The following is a 13,226-nucleotide window of genomic DNA, read 5'->3' on the forward strand; positions in this document are numbered from 1 at the left end:
GTTGTGGAAATTGAAGCAAAGAAGGCAACTTGGGCAATGATTTGCTATGGGTTTATTGAGCCCCTTCCATGTGCTGGATATACGAGAGACAAAGGAAAGCTAGTTTCTGACCTCAGAAGCTACAATCTAAGAGCAAAGACTAATGTTCCAAAGAAATATTGATTTGCAGTGCCTCAGTCCTTTGCCCCCCTTCACACACACACACACACACACACACACACACACACACACACACACACACACACACACACACTGTAGCATGTTCAGGGCTTAAAAAATATATAAACACACACAAAAACTTAGATGGAGCATGTTCCCTTGGTAAGTTAAGAGGAATTTAAAATACTTTCACATTCTCTCTTTAAAATACTATTCTACTGTTTTATATGCAGGTCAGATCTGTGGCCTGAAAGGGGAGTTCTATTATTGGCTCTGCGGTAGCCTTGTAGCTGGCTGAAGTTGGTGCCTGCCTGCCTTCCATGCTTGCTTGCTTGCTTCCTTCCTCCCTTTCTTCTTCCTTCCCTCTCTCCCTCCCTCCCTTCCTTCCTTTCTTCCTTTCTTCCTGGGTCCTGAAAATAGCTGAAGCAGTATTTACATTGAAAACCAAGAAGAAACTAGGTACATTGAATAAAATTCTACAAGGAGCTCAGCAGAAAACATGCAAAATGTCCAAGAGGAACTTCATGAATTCTCCCTCCAAAAAAGGGAAGAAAAAGAAGTTATCCTTTTGCCACATGTGCCCTCTAAGCTTGATCCCACTTTCCCCTTGACTGTTTGTACTGAAAGAAGTGTGCATCACAGGCTTGGGGGGTGGGGGACTGTTTGGTACCAACTGTTTGTACTATACTAATTTAATAAGTAGCCATTTCTAAAAGCCAGTTAAGTCTGATATCAACTGATAACCATAAATGGGCAGAAGCACATTACTCAGGGCTCATAAACTATATTTAACCTCAATCCCCCAGGTTACCTTTAGAAATGTTAAGGGTACCATAAAGGGAACCAGCCTGCTATTGCAAGAAAGTGAGAGACTAAAGATCTTTAGTTGCCTTACATATTCTTTCTGTCTCTGTGTGTGTGTGTGTGTGTGTGTGTGTGTGTGTGTGTGTGTGTGTGTGTGTGTGTGTGTGTGTGATTCATCCTTAAGAGATTCCCTCTCAAGGGCTCTCTTCTTTAGGTTTCTAGTCACTCCAATATTCTAGGTTCCGAACTATTCTATTCTTTTATACAAAACCTAAAGGATGTAACCAAGTTTCTTTAGCCAATCCAAATGTACCTCCTATACAGCCTCACTCCATCTCTTACAAAGGATTTCTTGAACATGTTCTTGATTGTTTAATTCAATAGAATTTTCTAAACCTTGTTCACACCTAGCTCATATCACTGATTTACTTACTGGTTTTCGGAGGGCATCCTCACAAGACAAAGAAAGTTATTTTAAGTGAGGATGAGGTAACTGACTGATTCCATTGATTCCCACACTTACTCATCATATATCTAGAGCTGGAAGGGATTTTGGTGGCCATCTAGCCCAGCGATATCAAACTCAAATGGAAATATTAGCCTCTAAACTGTACATAAGGATCCAGCAAACCACATATTAACATCACCTCCTATTGCAACAGTAATTGCAATAGTGCAATGGATAGGAAGATTCATCTTCCTGAGTTCAAATCCAGTCTCTGACATTTACTAGCTATGTGACCCTGGGCAAGTCACTTAACTCTGTTTGCCTTGGTTTTCTCATCTATAAAATGAGCTGAACAAGGAAATGATTCAAACCACTCCAGAATGTTTTCCCAAAAAATCCAAAAGGCAGCATGACTAAACAACAACAACAACAACAACAACAATTGTATTTTTATTTCTTTTGTTAGACATTTCCTAGTTACACTTTAATCTGCACTGGGGAGTGTTACAAGCCAGCACTGGTTTCTCAGGCTTGTATTTGATACTTGATCTAGCTAATAAGCCCCTAAATCTTACTGAAGAGAAAATTGAGAAGCTAAGAGATTATGTAACTAGCTCAAAATCACACAGGTTAAATGGCAGGTAGGATTTGAACTCAAGAGCTGTAACTCCAAGTTGAGTCCTCTTTCCAAGGTATCTCAAACTTAAATTTGTCATTAACTTTCATATATTGCTCTTGCCCTCTGGAAATGTGGCAGCAATAAGGAACTAGTCATCTATTTCCTTTGACCTAGGGACCCCACTTTCAAGTCAGATCCTGGGAAAAAACCAAATATTTGGGGGGCCAGAGAGTGGTCTGGGTAGAGATTGCCCTACTGTATTTTCATTTCCAAATCTATCCATCCTTTCTCCCCAACCCACAGAGCCATCCATTCTAACAAAAGAGGGGAAAAAAAGATGAGAAAAATAGAAAAAAAAGCACTTCAGAAAAGTCAACAACACATGAGCTGAGCCTGACAGTAGATTCGATATGCCACACCAAGAGTCACCCCTCTTTCAGATGAAGTGATTTAGGTGCATTTCTCATCTCCTTCTGGGTCAGACTTGGCCATTTTGTGTTTTAGTGACTTTTTGTTGTTCTTTTGGTTCATTCCATTTACATTCTTGTGGTGTATGTTGTCCTTGTTCTGCTTATTTCTGCGTCAGGCCATATAGGCCTTCCCAAGCTACACTGTATTCATGTCCTTTCTTACAGTGAAAAATAAATCCATTACATTCATAAACTACAATGTATTTAGCCAATCCCTAATTGATGGGCATTTACTTTGTTTCCAATTCTTTGCCAGCAGAAAAAGTGTGACTATTCATTTGCTGGTGGCTACTATCTCTGGGCTGGATGCCCAGCTGTGATAGAAGGCAAACCCATGTTGGAGGGTGTAGGGCAGACTCCAGATACCAGGTGAGAGCCTTTACTTTTCAGGAAGCACCAGAAGACTCCAAGCCCTTGGACTACTATCAGCATCCCTGTAGCCTATATTCCTAGACCAATTGGAATACCAAGAAATAGGCAGAGAACTTGGACCATCACAGAAAGGCCTTAGAAGAGACTTCTGTCCTCCACCAGGCTCCCTACTAAGCCTTTGTTCTCTGATTCACTCCCTAAGCAGAGCCTTTCCTTCCCTCCTACACTTTTCTCCAGAACTCAGTCCAGCCAATCTTGCTATCAAGTAAACCCCTTTATCTCCTTTACCCACTCCTGATATTTGGAGACCTTGGTCAAGAGACCTTTCTTCCTCCTCCTCCTCCTCCTCCTCCTCCTCCTCCTCCTCCTCCTCCTCCTCCTCCTCCTCCTATTGTTTCTATTCTTCTCCCTGGTCCTCTTGTTCTTTCTTTCTCTTCCTCCTCCCTCTTCAGCAAAAGCCCATTTGAGCTGGATTGATCACAGTCCATAAACTCCTTCCTGGCTTTCTGATTTTCTGTGCTTAGGTTTTTAGAGAGATAATCACTTCATCAGTAAATATAGCTCTTCCACGGAATAGCCTATGATAGAGTTAAATTTGTAAGTTCTATCTCTCCATTAATCAGTCAATTAACAAGCATTTATCGAGGACCCGCTAGGCTGTGGGATACAAGAAAGCCTCTCAGGTGACATAGAATCACGGGACTGGAATGGACCTTCGTGGCCAAACTAAAGCCAAACCCCTCATTTTTCAGACGAGGGAACTCTGGCTCCGAGAGGGTGATTTCCCCAAGGTCACGGAAGAGGTAGGTGGCAGAGCCTCTTGGGATTAGAACGTGGTCCCTGACCTTCAGAAACTCACAGTCTAAGTAAGGAGACCACGAGAGAACATAATTAAGTGGTAGATTCTGTTTCTCCCATCTGAGGGACACAGCCCCTTGAGGAATTTCTGCAATCTCATTTTCTGGACTCAGTGACCTCTAACAGCCTTCCGGGTGGCGTGGCAAGGGAAGCTCCCGCCCCAATCTCGGTGCAGTGGGAGAGCTGCGTCACGGGCACGGGGGCTCTGTATGGGTCCCCAGTACCCAAGAATCTAGTGGGAATGCCCTCTTCCCAACCCACTGGGCTCTCCTTCCAGAGACAGGTCGCCACACATCCTCCCTTGCTGCCTGCAGGCAGATTACACTTTGTACTTGGGGGTGGGAGGATGGTGGTGCATTTTGCTCAGGAAGGAAAAGCCATACGCGCATTTTACACTGGGATTAGGGTGGTGGTGTGAGCTCCAAAGCCCTGGCAGGCTGACTCCAACGCCATCTCCTTCATTAAAAGCAAACATTGCCACCCTCCCCATCCTCCCCTCTCTTCTGCCAAGCCCTTCCCTCGGTGGAAAAGACGTGTGAAAAACGTGCCCCGATTCCCCGCGGGGAGCCTGGCCGCCCCCTCCCTCACTCCCTCCTTCCCTCTGCCTGTCTGCACTGCGCCAGCCAGCCTTCGACAACAGCATCACACGGGCTGCAGCAGAAGCAAGCCATTTCCCCAGACCAAGGAGACGAGGCAAGCCCTGCCTTTAGGAATAATGCATCCAACAAGGTAAGCTCTTTCCTGCCTTTTTTATGGCCACGTTTTTTCTCTGGGTTCTTATTCAGTTTCCTGGGTTCGCACCAGCATTCAAAGTTGCTTCCTCCTCCTCAGCTCCTCCATTCCCCCACTCACCCTCATCCACCTTTCCATTTACATTTTCTAAGGCCCAGGAGCCCTGACAATTTCTTGCTGATTGGTTTTTTGGATTTCTCCTCCCCCCCCCCCAAACCTAGCAGCTCCAGAGAAATCCCCCCTGGCTTCTCCTTGTCAGTATTCCTTCCTCCCTTCTGGCATGGCTTGCTGTTACAAGATATCACTGCAGTCATTCTGGGAGCTGCTGGCATCATTCTTCACAACAGGAGGAGGAAGGGGCCAGAGGAGGAGATGGCCCCTGGCCTGGTACTGGCTCCCTTCCCAGGGAGACTACAGACAAAGGGTTGATCATCTAACAGTTCTTGGGCACTGGGGAGGAATTTCCCTCCCAGATGGTAGGTTTCAGGTAGGCTTCAGCCCAATGCCGAGAATCCTCAGAAAGAGCCCCTGTACCAGGGTACCAGAATCCACTCTGGATCTGACAAATGGAAAAATCTATCCTTTCCAGATCCAGGTGAGGCATCACATCTCTGGGGGACCCATTCTGCCATGAGTGACATGAGAGGAACTTGAGCTTTTAAAGTCATGAATTTTAGAACTGTGCATTGCTAGGTTGGCATGATGGTAGGTTTCTATAAAGGGCACATATGGTCTGATTAAGATTGGGCAGATTTAACAAGACAAGTGTGTAATTCATCCAAAATGAATCTATCTTGAGGCTCTGGGGTGAACCTAAAGCTACATCTGCTAGGGTTGGGCATGATGCCCGTGGGAGAACCTGTCTAGAGAAACATTCACCCAAGGGATGCATCTCATAATCATAATAATGGCTGACATGTATATGGCACTTTCCAAAATGTTTCCAAGACACTTTACATATATCATCTCATCCAATCTTCACAACAACCCTATTAAGTACTTCAAGGTTTTATTACCCCACTTTTGGGGACTAGACTATGATGACACTAGTATTTGCCAATAAAGAAATTCCTTCTACCAATGCAGAGCCTCACCTGCCCTGCAATTTATAGATTTATTGAATTGAATGGGTCACTGAGAGATGAAAGTCACTATTTAGGGTCACACAGCCAATAGGTGTCACTAGAGTGATTTGATCTCAGCTTCTTGCCCCTGATGTCAGCTTACTAGTCATTATAATACACCGCTTCTCATCCTTACTTTTGAGATGAAAAAAAAAAAAGTTTGGTAAGATTTAGTGATTTGTTTAGGGTCACACAACGAGCAGATCTTTGAGACAGAATTTGAATTCAGATTCCCCGTGACAAAAAATCCAGTCTATTTTTCATTATGTCACACTGCCTCTGTAAACCATGATAGCTTTTGTTTGTATGTCACTAAGGTTTACAAAATATTTTATTCTCATTTGCTCATTACAATTTCAGACTTCTGCTTTATGGAGATCACTTTGGCAGCTGAATAGAGGATGGCCTGAAGTAGGGGGGATGAAGCAGGAAAACCAAATTAGAAGACTGTTGCAATAGGTCAGACAAAAAAAAGCAAAGGCCTATACTGTTGGTGACAGCTGTGAGTAGAAGAAAGAGAATGTATAGGAGATATACTACGAAGGTAAAAATCATAAGATTTGACAACAGACTGGATATTTGGGATGTATATGAGTGAGGAGTAAAGTTGCAAGCCTGGAAGACTGGGAGGGTAATGGTCTTCTCCAAGGTAACAGAAAAGTTAGGGAAAGAGGAAAGTTTAGGAAGAAAAGATAATGAGTGCAGTTTTAGATATGTTAAATTTAAGATGGGGCATCCAATTTGAGATGTCTAAGAGGCAGTTGGTGGTGTTGGTCTAGAGTTTGGTAAAGAAATTAGGAATAGATACATATGGATTAGAATCTGCTGCATAAAGATAATAGTTGAACCCACAGGAGCTGAAGAGATCACTCATCAATATTGCCTATAGAAAAAAGAGAAGAAATCTGAGGGCCAAGCCTAGGGAGATAGCCACAGTTAGCTTCAGGATGCTACAAGGAGGATTTGCCCTCTAAGCCCAGTAGGGAGCCATATACACTAAGGTAAACTTTATGAGAAACTCATGAAAGCAGAAAAAAGACTTTTAGTAGCCTAAAGTTGTCCACATGTACAGTATTATCTTAAGTTTGAGCCTACTCTCCCTGGTTCGAGGGGAGGGAGGATGTTTTTGTAATAAACATTCTTCTTGTTCCTGCTTACTCATTACTTTTTCTAATAGTTAACTCTAGCTGATAAGCAATGGGAAGTACACTGATAGGGGCTCATGTGCAATAGTACTAGAAACCCCAGATTCTTAGGGATGCCCTGAAAGGAGTAGTATCAGCTAAACTTTGGAGACTTGCCCAGCTAATTAGAGTGGGAGTTGGTTAGAATGAGTCTGGAGGAGATATCTCAGATGAAAGGTCTATTGGTAAGTATTCCACAGAGACAAATAGAAAAAAAATATTGAAGGATTTAGATGTTTGCAAACCCTCTTTAATCAGATATGAATGCATGGCTCTAATAATCTCCAAACTTGAGTTACATATCCTTTTTTCTAGCATATTTGCACCAGGTTATTTAGAGAAGACAGACAAAAGAAATGGCTGTCTGGCATGCCTTTTTTCTTCTATTTTGATACTCACTGAATTTTTCTCTTACTGATTATCCTCAATAGGATACATCCTCTTCTCTTAATATTACTTACTAGTGGAAAGTAGAGGAATATGGGTTATTCCTGGAGTAGTTTCCTTGAACAATACCTGGAGTAGTTTCCTTGAACAATAAATCTGATTGGTTCTGCCCTTTCAGCAGAGTTGTTAATTCTCTTTATTAAGAACTTTATTCAATGTTCTGAAAGCTCATGCCCTGAAAGCTCTAATGAATGCTTAAGAGTTTAGCTCTCCTAATTCTAATTGGAAAAGTACCTAAATGTTTATTGATCCTCTCCTGACTTATTTCTTAATTCCTAGAGAATTAAGCTAATTATAACTCAATGTATTGGTCCTAGCTGTGGATGCAAAAGATGCATGTATGGTATAGAAGTGGATCCAAAGAGTCCATCCCCTTGGCATATTTATGAGTTCATCCTTTTAGTTAGTGGACACACTGGAAGGCAGAGGGAAACTTAAAGTTGTAAGGGAATGACTTACAAAACAGGTAAGAGAGGGCAGGGGAGCATATTAATGATACAACCTAGTTGATCAGTGCTAGAGATTTGATGGTGAACAGAAGGTTCTGACTATGAGTCATTGACTGAACTAAACATTGAAGGGGACTGAACCCTCCAGAATAACAATGAATCAATAAGCATTTATTTAATTGCCTGCTAGGTGATGATAGACACTGGGGACAAAAAGATAAAAGTGAAACACTACCAGTCCCAAGAAGCTTATAGTATTTTTAGAATACAACATGTGCATATATAGGTGTATGAAACAGACTGAAGATGATTTTGGCAGGGAGGACAATAGTCACAATGGGTATCAGGAAAGGTTACATGTAGAAAGCTGTGCTTGAGCCAAGTCTTAAAGGAAACTAGGGATTCTAAGATGCCAGAATTAACTGGGTTTATTATAAGGAAACTACATCTCTTTCACAGGTTTCCCAAGTGCAGAACAATACTGAACACAATGGGAAAGTACAAAAGAAAGAGAAGACAAGTGGCTTGTCTTCTAGGGCAAATAAACCATGCCTATGCAAAAGAATGTAAGAAAACCTACAAAGAACCAAGGACAAATCAACATAGTATTCAAAAAGTTTTCTCCTCACCCCTAGCAACCCATTAAGCTTCAATCCAGTTCAGCCTTACCACTTGCCAGATTAATATTCTCCTGAATGAATAAAACATATTTATTAATGGCTTGGTTTCTGCTAAGCACTGTGCTAAGTACTTGGAATACAAATATAAAAATGAAGACAGTTCCTGACCTCTAGTAGTTTATATTCTAATGGGGGAGTGATAGGAGGGATATTTGGGTATGTAAAGTTATAGGAAAGGCAAGTCCTCCAGGGGGAGCTTGTACATATGTCCAGTCAACATAGCAGGAGGTTAGGAAATGTCTAGGGACTGGTCTTGCATAAAAGCCTACAACCTAAATGGATCTCCTTTGCCAACTGGACCCATTCCAAACTCCTGACAAAATTCAAGAAATGCACAGTTAAAGGGCTAGTTAATGAGTATTTAGAAAGGGAAATGGCAATCACTTAGCACCAGCATAGTTTTGTCAAGAATAAGCCTTGCCAAACGAATCTAATTTCATTTCTCTGACAGGAATATTAGGCTGGTAGGTTAGGGAAATGCTGTAGACATTTCATCCAAACATTTGACAAAGTCTTGTAAAATTCCTGTGGATAAGATGTAGAGATGTGGGTGGGATGATAATAGAGTTAAGTGGATTTGGAAAGGAATGAACCATTGGAATTTAACAGTGGTGATTAATGGATTAATGTCAGCTTGGAGAGAGTTCTCTAATGGAACTTTGAAGGGTTCTGTTCTTGGTCAATTTCAGTTCAGTATTTTTATTAATGACTTGGATAAAGATATAGAGGGCCTGTTTGCCAGACTGACACAAATTTTGAAGGAATAACCAATGTGTTGGATAACAGAAGCAAGATCCAAACCAATTCATGGCCAGAAACCAGCTCCCTAATGTTTTTACATGGTTGGATTGAAAGCTGGCAGAGAATATCTGCATATACTTCAAGGCTAGTCCTCTCCTGCTAGTCCTTCTCATTGTATTTCTTCCATTTTCATTCTTGATTGACCTTGATATATGATTTGGCTTAGTTAGATGTTGCTAAATTTTCTTCAGTTGGTGTCATTACTCTCTGCTCCATACGTCATCTTTTTTCTAAAGATTTTACAGACAACTTTATCTTTTAAACCATTGTTGTCTTTGGTAACTATCTTTTTCTACTTGACAAGTCAGTTAGATGGTTTTTGTTATGGCAGCTAATATGAATTTGGTTAAATTTGTGGAAGAAACATGTTTTTGGTTTTTTTTAAACCCTTAACTTCTGTGTATTGGCTCGTAGGTGGAAGAGTGGTAAGGGTGGGCAATGGGGGTCAAGTGACTTGCCCAGGGTCACACAGCTGGGAAGTGGCTGAGGCCAGATTTGAACCTAGGACCTCCCATCTCTAGGCCTGGCTCCCAATCCACTGAGCTACCCAGCTGCCCCCTGTGGAAGAAACTTATGGTCAGCGTCACTGTCATTTCTTTCTTCCATTTACCATTTGGTCATTTAAATTGTATGCCATAGCCATAGCCATAGCCTTTTCTCATTATTTTTCTTTCATTTTTTTTTTAGCAGCAACTCATTATTGCCCTGATGAGTCAGTGGTCTGATTGTACAGGTAGCTGACTCAGAGATGACTCCCACATCAATAACAAGTCTTTTCCTGTTCATTAAAATCTAATGTGTTTCATTCTTGATGGTGCTTAGTGCTCACTGTGTTCAGTACTAACTAGTTTTTTGGTTCAGTGTTCATGATATAGAAGTGGGGCTTCTGTGAAATCCAAAGATCTTTGGTCCATAAATCTCATTCCTTCTTCTTGAACCTTGCTTTCTCCTCTACAGCTATTCCCAGCCTCAGGACCCAATGTCACCAATGAGGTATAGGAGTTGGAATTTGTGAAGGAACTGTGTTTTTTTTTTTTTAAAAAAAAAGGTTCCTTCTACACAAACCTCAGTAGTGTAGTATGTACCTCCCAATGGTATATAGTGTGTTTTTACTTATAAACAACAAAATGGGGGGGGGGGGGCACGGTTCACTGGATTGAGAGCCAGGAGGCCCAGTGACAGAAAGTCCTGGATTAAAATCTGACCTCAGACACTTTCTAGCTGTGTGACTCTGGGCAAGTCACTTAATCCTCATTGCCTAGCCTTTAGCACTCTCCTGCCCCGGAACCAATACACGGTACTGATTCTAAGACAGAAGGTAAGGGTTTAAAAAACAAACAGCAAAAGGAAGTAATGCAAAGAGCCTGGCTTCTTAAGTAATTCATATTGCAGATAGCAAACAATGACTCTTTGGGTTAAATGTATATCCAATGTGTTACTACCATCTGCTGGTCAGGAACATTAATGCCATCGTGTTGAGGAAACACTGATTCGGTAAGGTTCGAGTTAGTAAAAATGTCATTTGGCTGCAAGCAGTCTATGAAGAGAGAGAATGCTCTACCTCCAATAGGTCCCTCTCCTCAAATGTCAAATAACATGCCCATGCTCCATAGCAGTTCCACCAACAAAACCAGATCTAGAACGAATTTAATATGAAAGCTATCCCAAGAGAACTGTAGTTGGGTCTTATTTTGTTAAATACATTTTAACCGGTGGCCAGGTGGGGGGGGGGGGAAGTGCTGTGGGTTGCATGCAGCACTGGGGCTGTAGGTTGGACATCTTGATTTCCAAAGTGCTTAGTTAGAACTTTATCCTACTATTACTTTATTAAGGAGGACTTGATTAACCTACTGCATAATTAGCACCATCAAACTACCCAACACACAGCTAACTGGTATCTTAATATTTATATTTAATATATTTTTATTATTTATTATATTTACAGTTATGTAGTATTTATATAATATTACATTCATTATTTTTATTTCCTATTAATATATTTCTAATATCTTAATATTTTCCAAGTATATATAAGCACCTTTGGTTTGAATTTGTAGAGAGGGATAGATATCTAAAATTATTCTTCTGACATAATGGAAGATGACCTTTCCATGAGAGGTGACATTCAAGGGCTTTTTTTTAGATTGTAGCATTATTATTTACTTCTATAAAAATGAAAACATTCTTATCCCTGAGAGGCAGCATGGCAGCTAGCAAGGCAGCCTTGGACTGGACTGAAGCCTTGTCTCTAACATCTATTAGCTATAAGCCATTAGCTTATACAAGCGCAAATGTCTACCTACACTCCACCCATTGGTACACACCAGTCCTGGAATATATAACATCTACTTGAGTGCATATGTGTAAATATACAACCCACATGACATATTTCAGTCATATATGCTATATGGCTAAGTAAGCCATTAGGCCCCAAGACTATAAATTACAAAGAAATTGCCAATTATCTGCGGGGAATTCTAATGCAGGAAATTCCCCATTCTGATAAAATCACAAATCCTGATTAAAAGAAAATAATAAAACTGACCCTTAATAACCATGTGAAATTCCTACTGGGTACCACGGGAAGGAATTAACCCCGTAGTCACGTTGATTTAATGCCTGCTACAACCATCTCTGGCAAGAACATATAAAGGTTCCCAAAGGCCATTTTATTTCTATAACTGATAGGGGAGAGGGGTGGGAACAAGATGGGGAAACCAAGGCAAACGGGAATTGCCTAGGGTCACACAGCTGGTTTCTGAGGCTGGGTTTGAACTCGGGTCTTCATGACTCCGCTGGACCGCCTTGACTGCCCTACACGTATGATGTGTTAATATCTATACACATCCCTGACATCCACCCCGTTACCTAGGATATATACAGATGTCTCCTATACACAGATGCATGCCGGGTACCTAAGTTGTAGGTTACCTAGCTCTATACGTCGGTCTATGACCACACGCTTGGAGTCGCCAGTCACGTTGTGCAGCATAAGTGCTGGCGTGCCAGTCGGGACACCCCTCTACGCGACAGTCAGGTTACATAAAATGCACGCGTGCGCACCTGCGTGCACCGGAAGTCATCCGTTACAGCCGTCCTATACTGTGAGCATACACACATACATACTTACGGGCCTCTGCCCGCACCGCCGTGTTAGATTACCAAACACACAGGTGCACACGTCTCTGTACACGTCCGCCTGCAAACAATGGGCATCTACGCACCCGTCTGGACACACGCCTGTAGACGTCGTCGGTCAGATGTCCCCTATAACGCCCATCTCCCCACATTATCTACCACGCGTGCACGGCCGCTGGCGCCCTGTCTCACGCGCATGTATCACGCTCCCACACCCCGCGCACACCCGCATCATTCAGCCCCTCGCAGACTTGGGAGATCCTTCTCTCCTCCCCTCCAGCCCCATCAGTTACACCCGACCCCCACGTCTTGGTCGCATACTCGTGGGGGGCACACATACACGTGCTTCTCTCCACCCTCCGCTGCCTTCGGCTTGGGGCTCACTGCCTGTTTCCGAGGCACGGCCTTGATTCTGACCTAGAGGCGGCGGTGGCCTGCAAGGGAGAGACCTGGGTCTCGACCAGCCGACTAACAGCCGCTTCCGCTTGTCGTTCCAGGGCCAGTGGGGAGCGGCTCGTCGGTTCGGGAGGAGGAGGAGGTAGAGGTAGAGGAGGAAGCCGGGGGCGGCGCCATCGGCCCGCGGTAACGTAACACAGTCGCCGCACGGAGGCGCTCTCGCCCCAGACTGACGAGCAGGCAGGGGAGGGGGCGGTGCAGAAGGGTGGAATGGGGGGAGGTTCGATGGACGGGAGCCGAAAGGAACCAGAGGGTGGGGGGGTGCGGGAGCTGCTGTAGGGTCGGGGTTCGCGGGGTTCCCCGGAACATGAAGCTCTGGGCGAGGCTGTGCCGAAGCCGTCTACTCCGGGTCCTGCCGGGCAGCTAGGCAGTCACGATGAGCTGAGGCACCAGACAGCGGCAACAACAGCGGCGGAAGCAGGCGGGCGGGCGCAGGGCCCTCGCCTCTGGCTTTATGTAGCAGCTGCGCGGCGGATCCAACAGGT

General features: G+C 43.3%; 1 long non-coding RNA gene across 1 annotated transcript; it reads left to right on the forward strand.

Moving 5' to 3' along the window:
- The first annotated feature begins 3,924 nt into the window (after nucleotides 1-3,924).
- Nucleotides 3,925-10,155, forward strand: LOC123247056. The gene is made up of 3 exons (XR_006506133.1): nucleotides 3,925-4,459; nucleotides 5,947-6,130; nucleotides 9,835-10,155. It is a non-coding gene; the product is annotated as an uncharacterized LOC123247056 (long non-coding RNA).
- The last annotated feature ends 3,071 nt before the right edge of the window (nucleotides 10,156-13,226 follow it).

This window comes from Gracilinanus agilis, chromosome 4 (assembly GCF_016433145.1).
Source record: "Gracilinanus agilis isolate LMUSP501 chromosome 4, AgileGrace, whole genome shotgun sequence".
Classification (NCBI taxonomy): Eukaryota; Metazoa; Chordata; class Mammalia; order Didelphimorphia; family Didelphidae; genus Gracilinanus; species Gracilinanus agilis.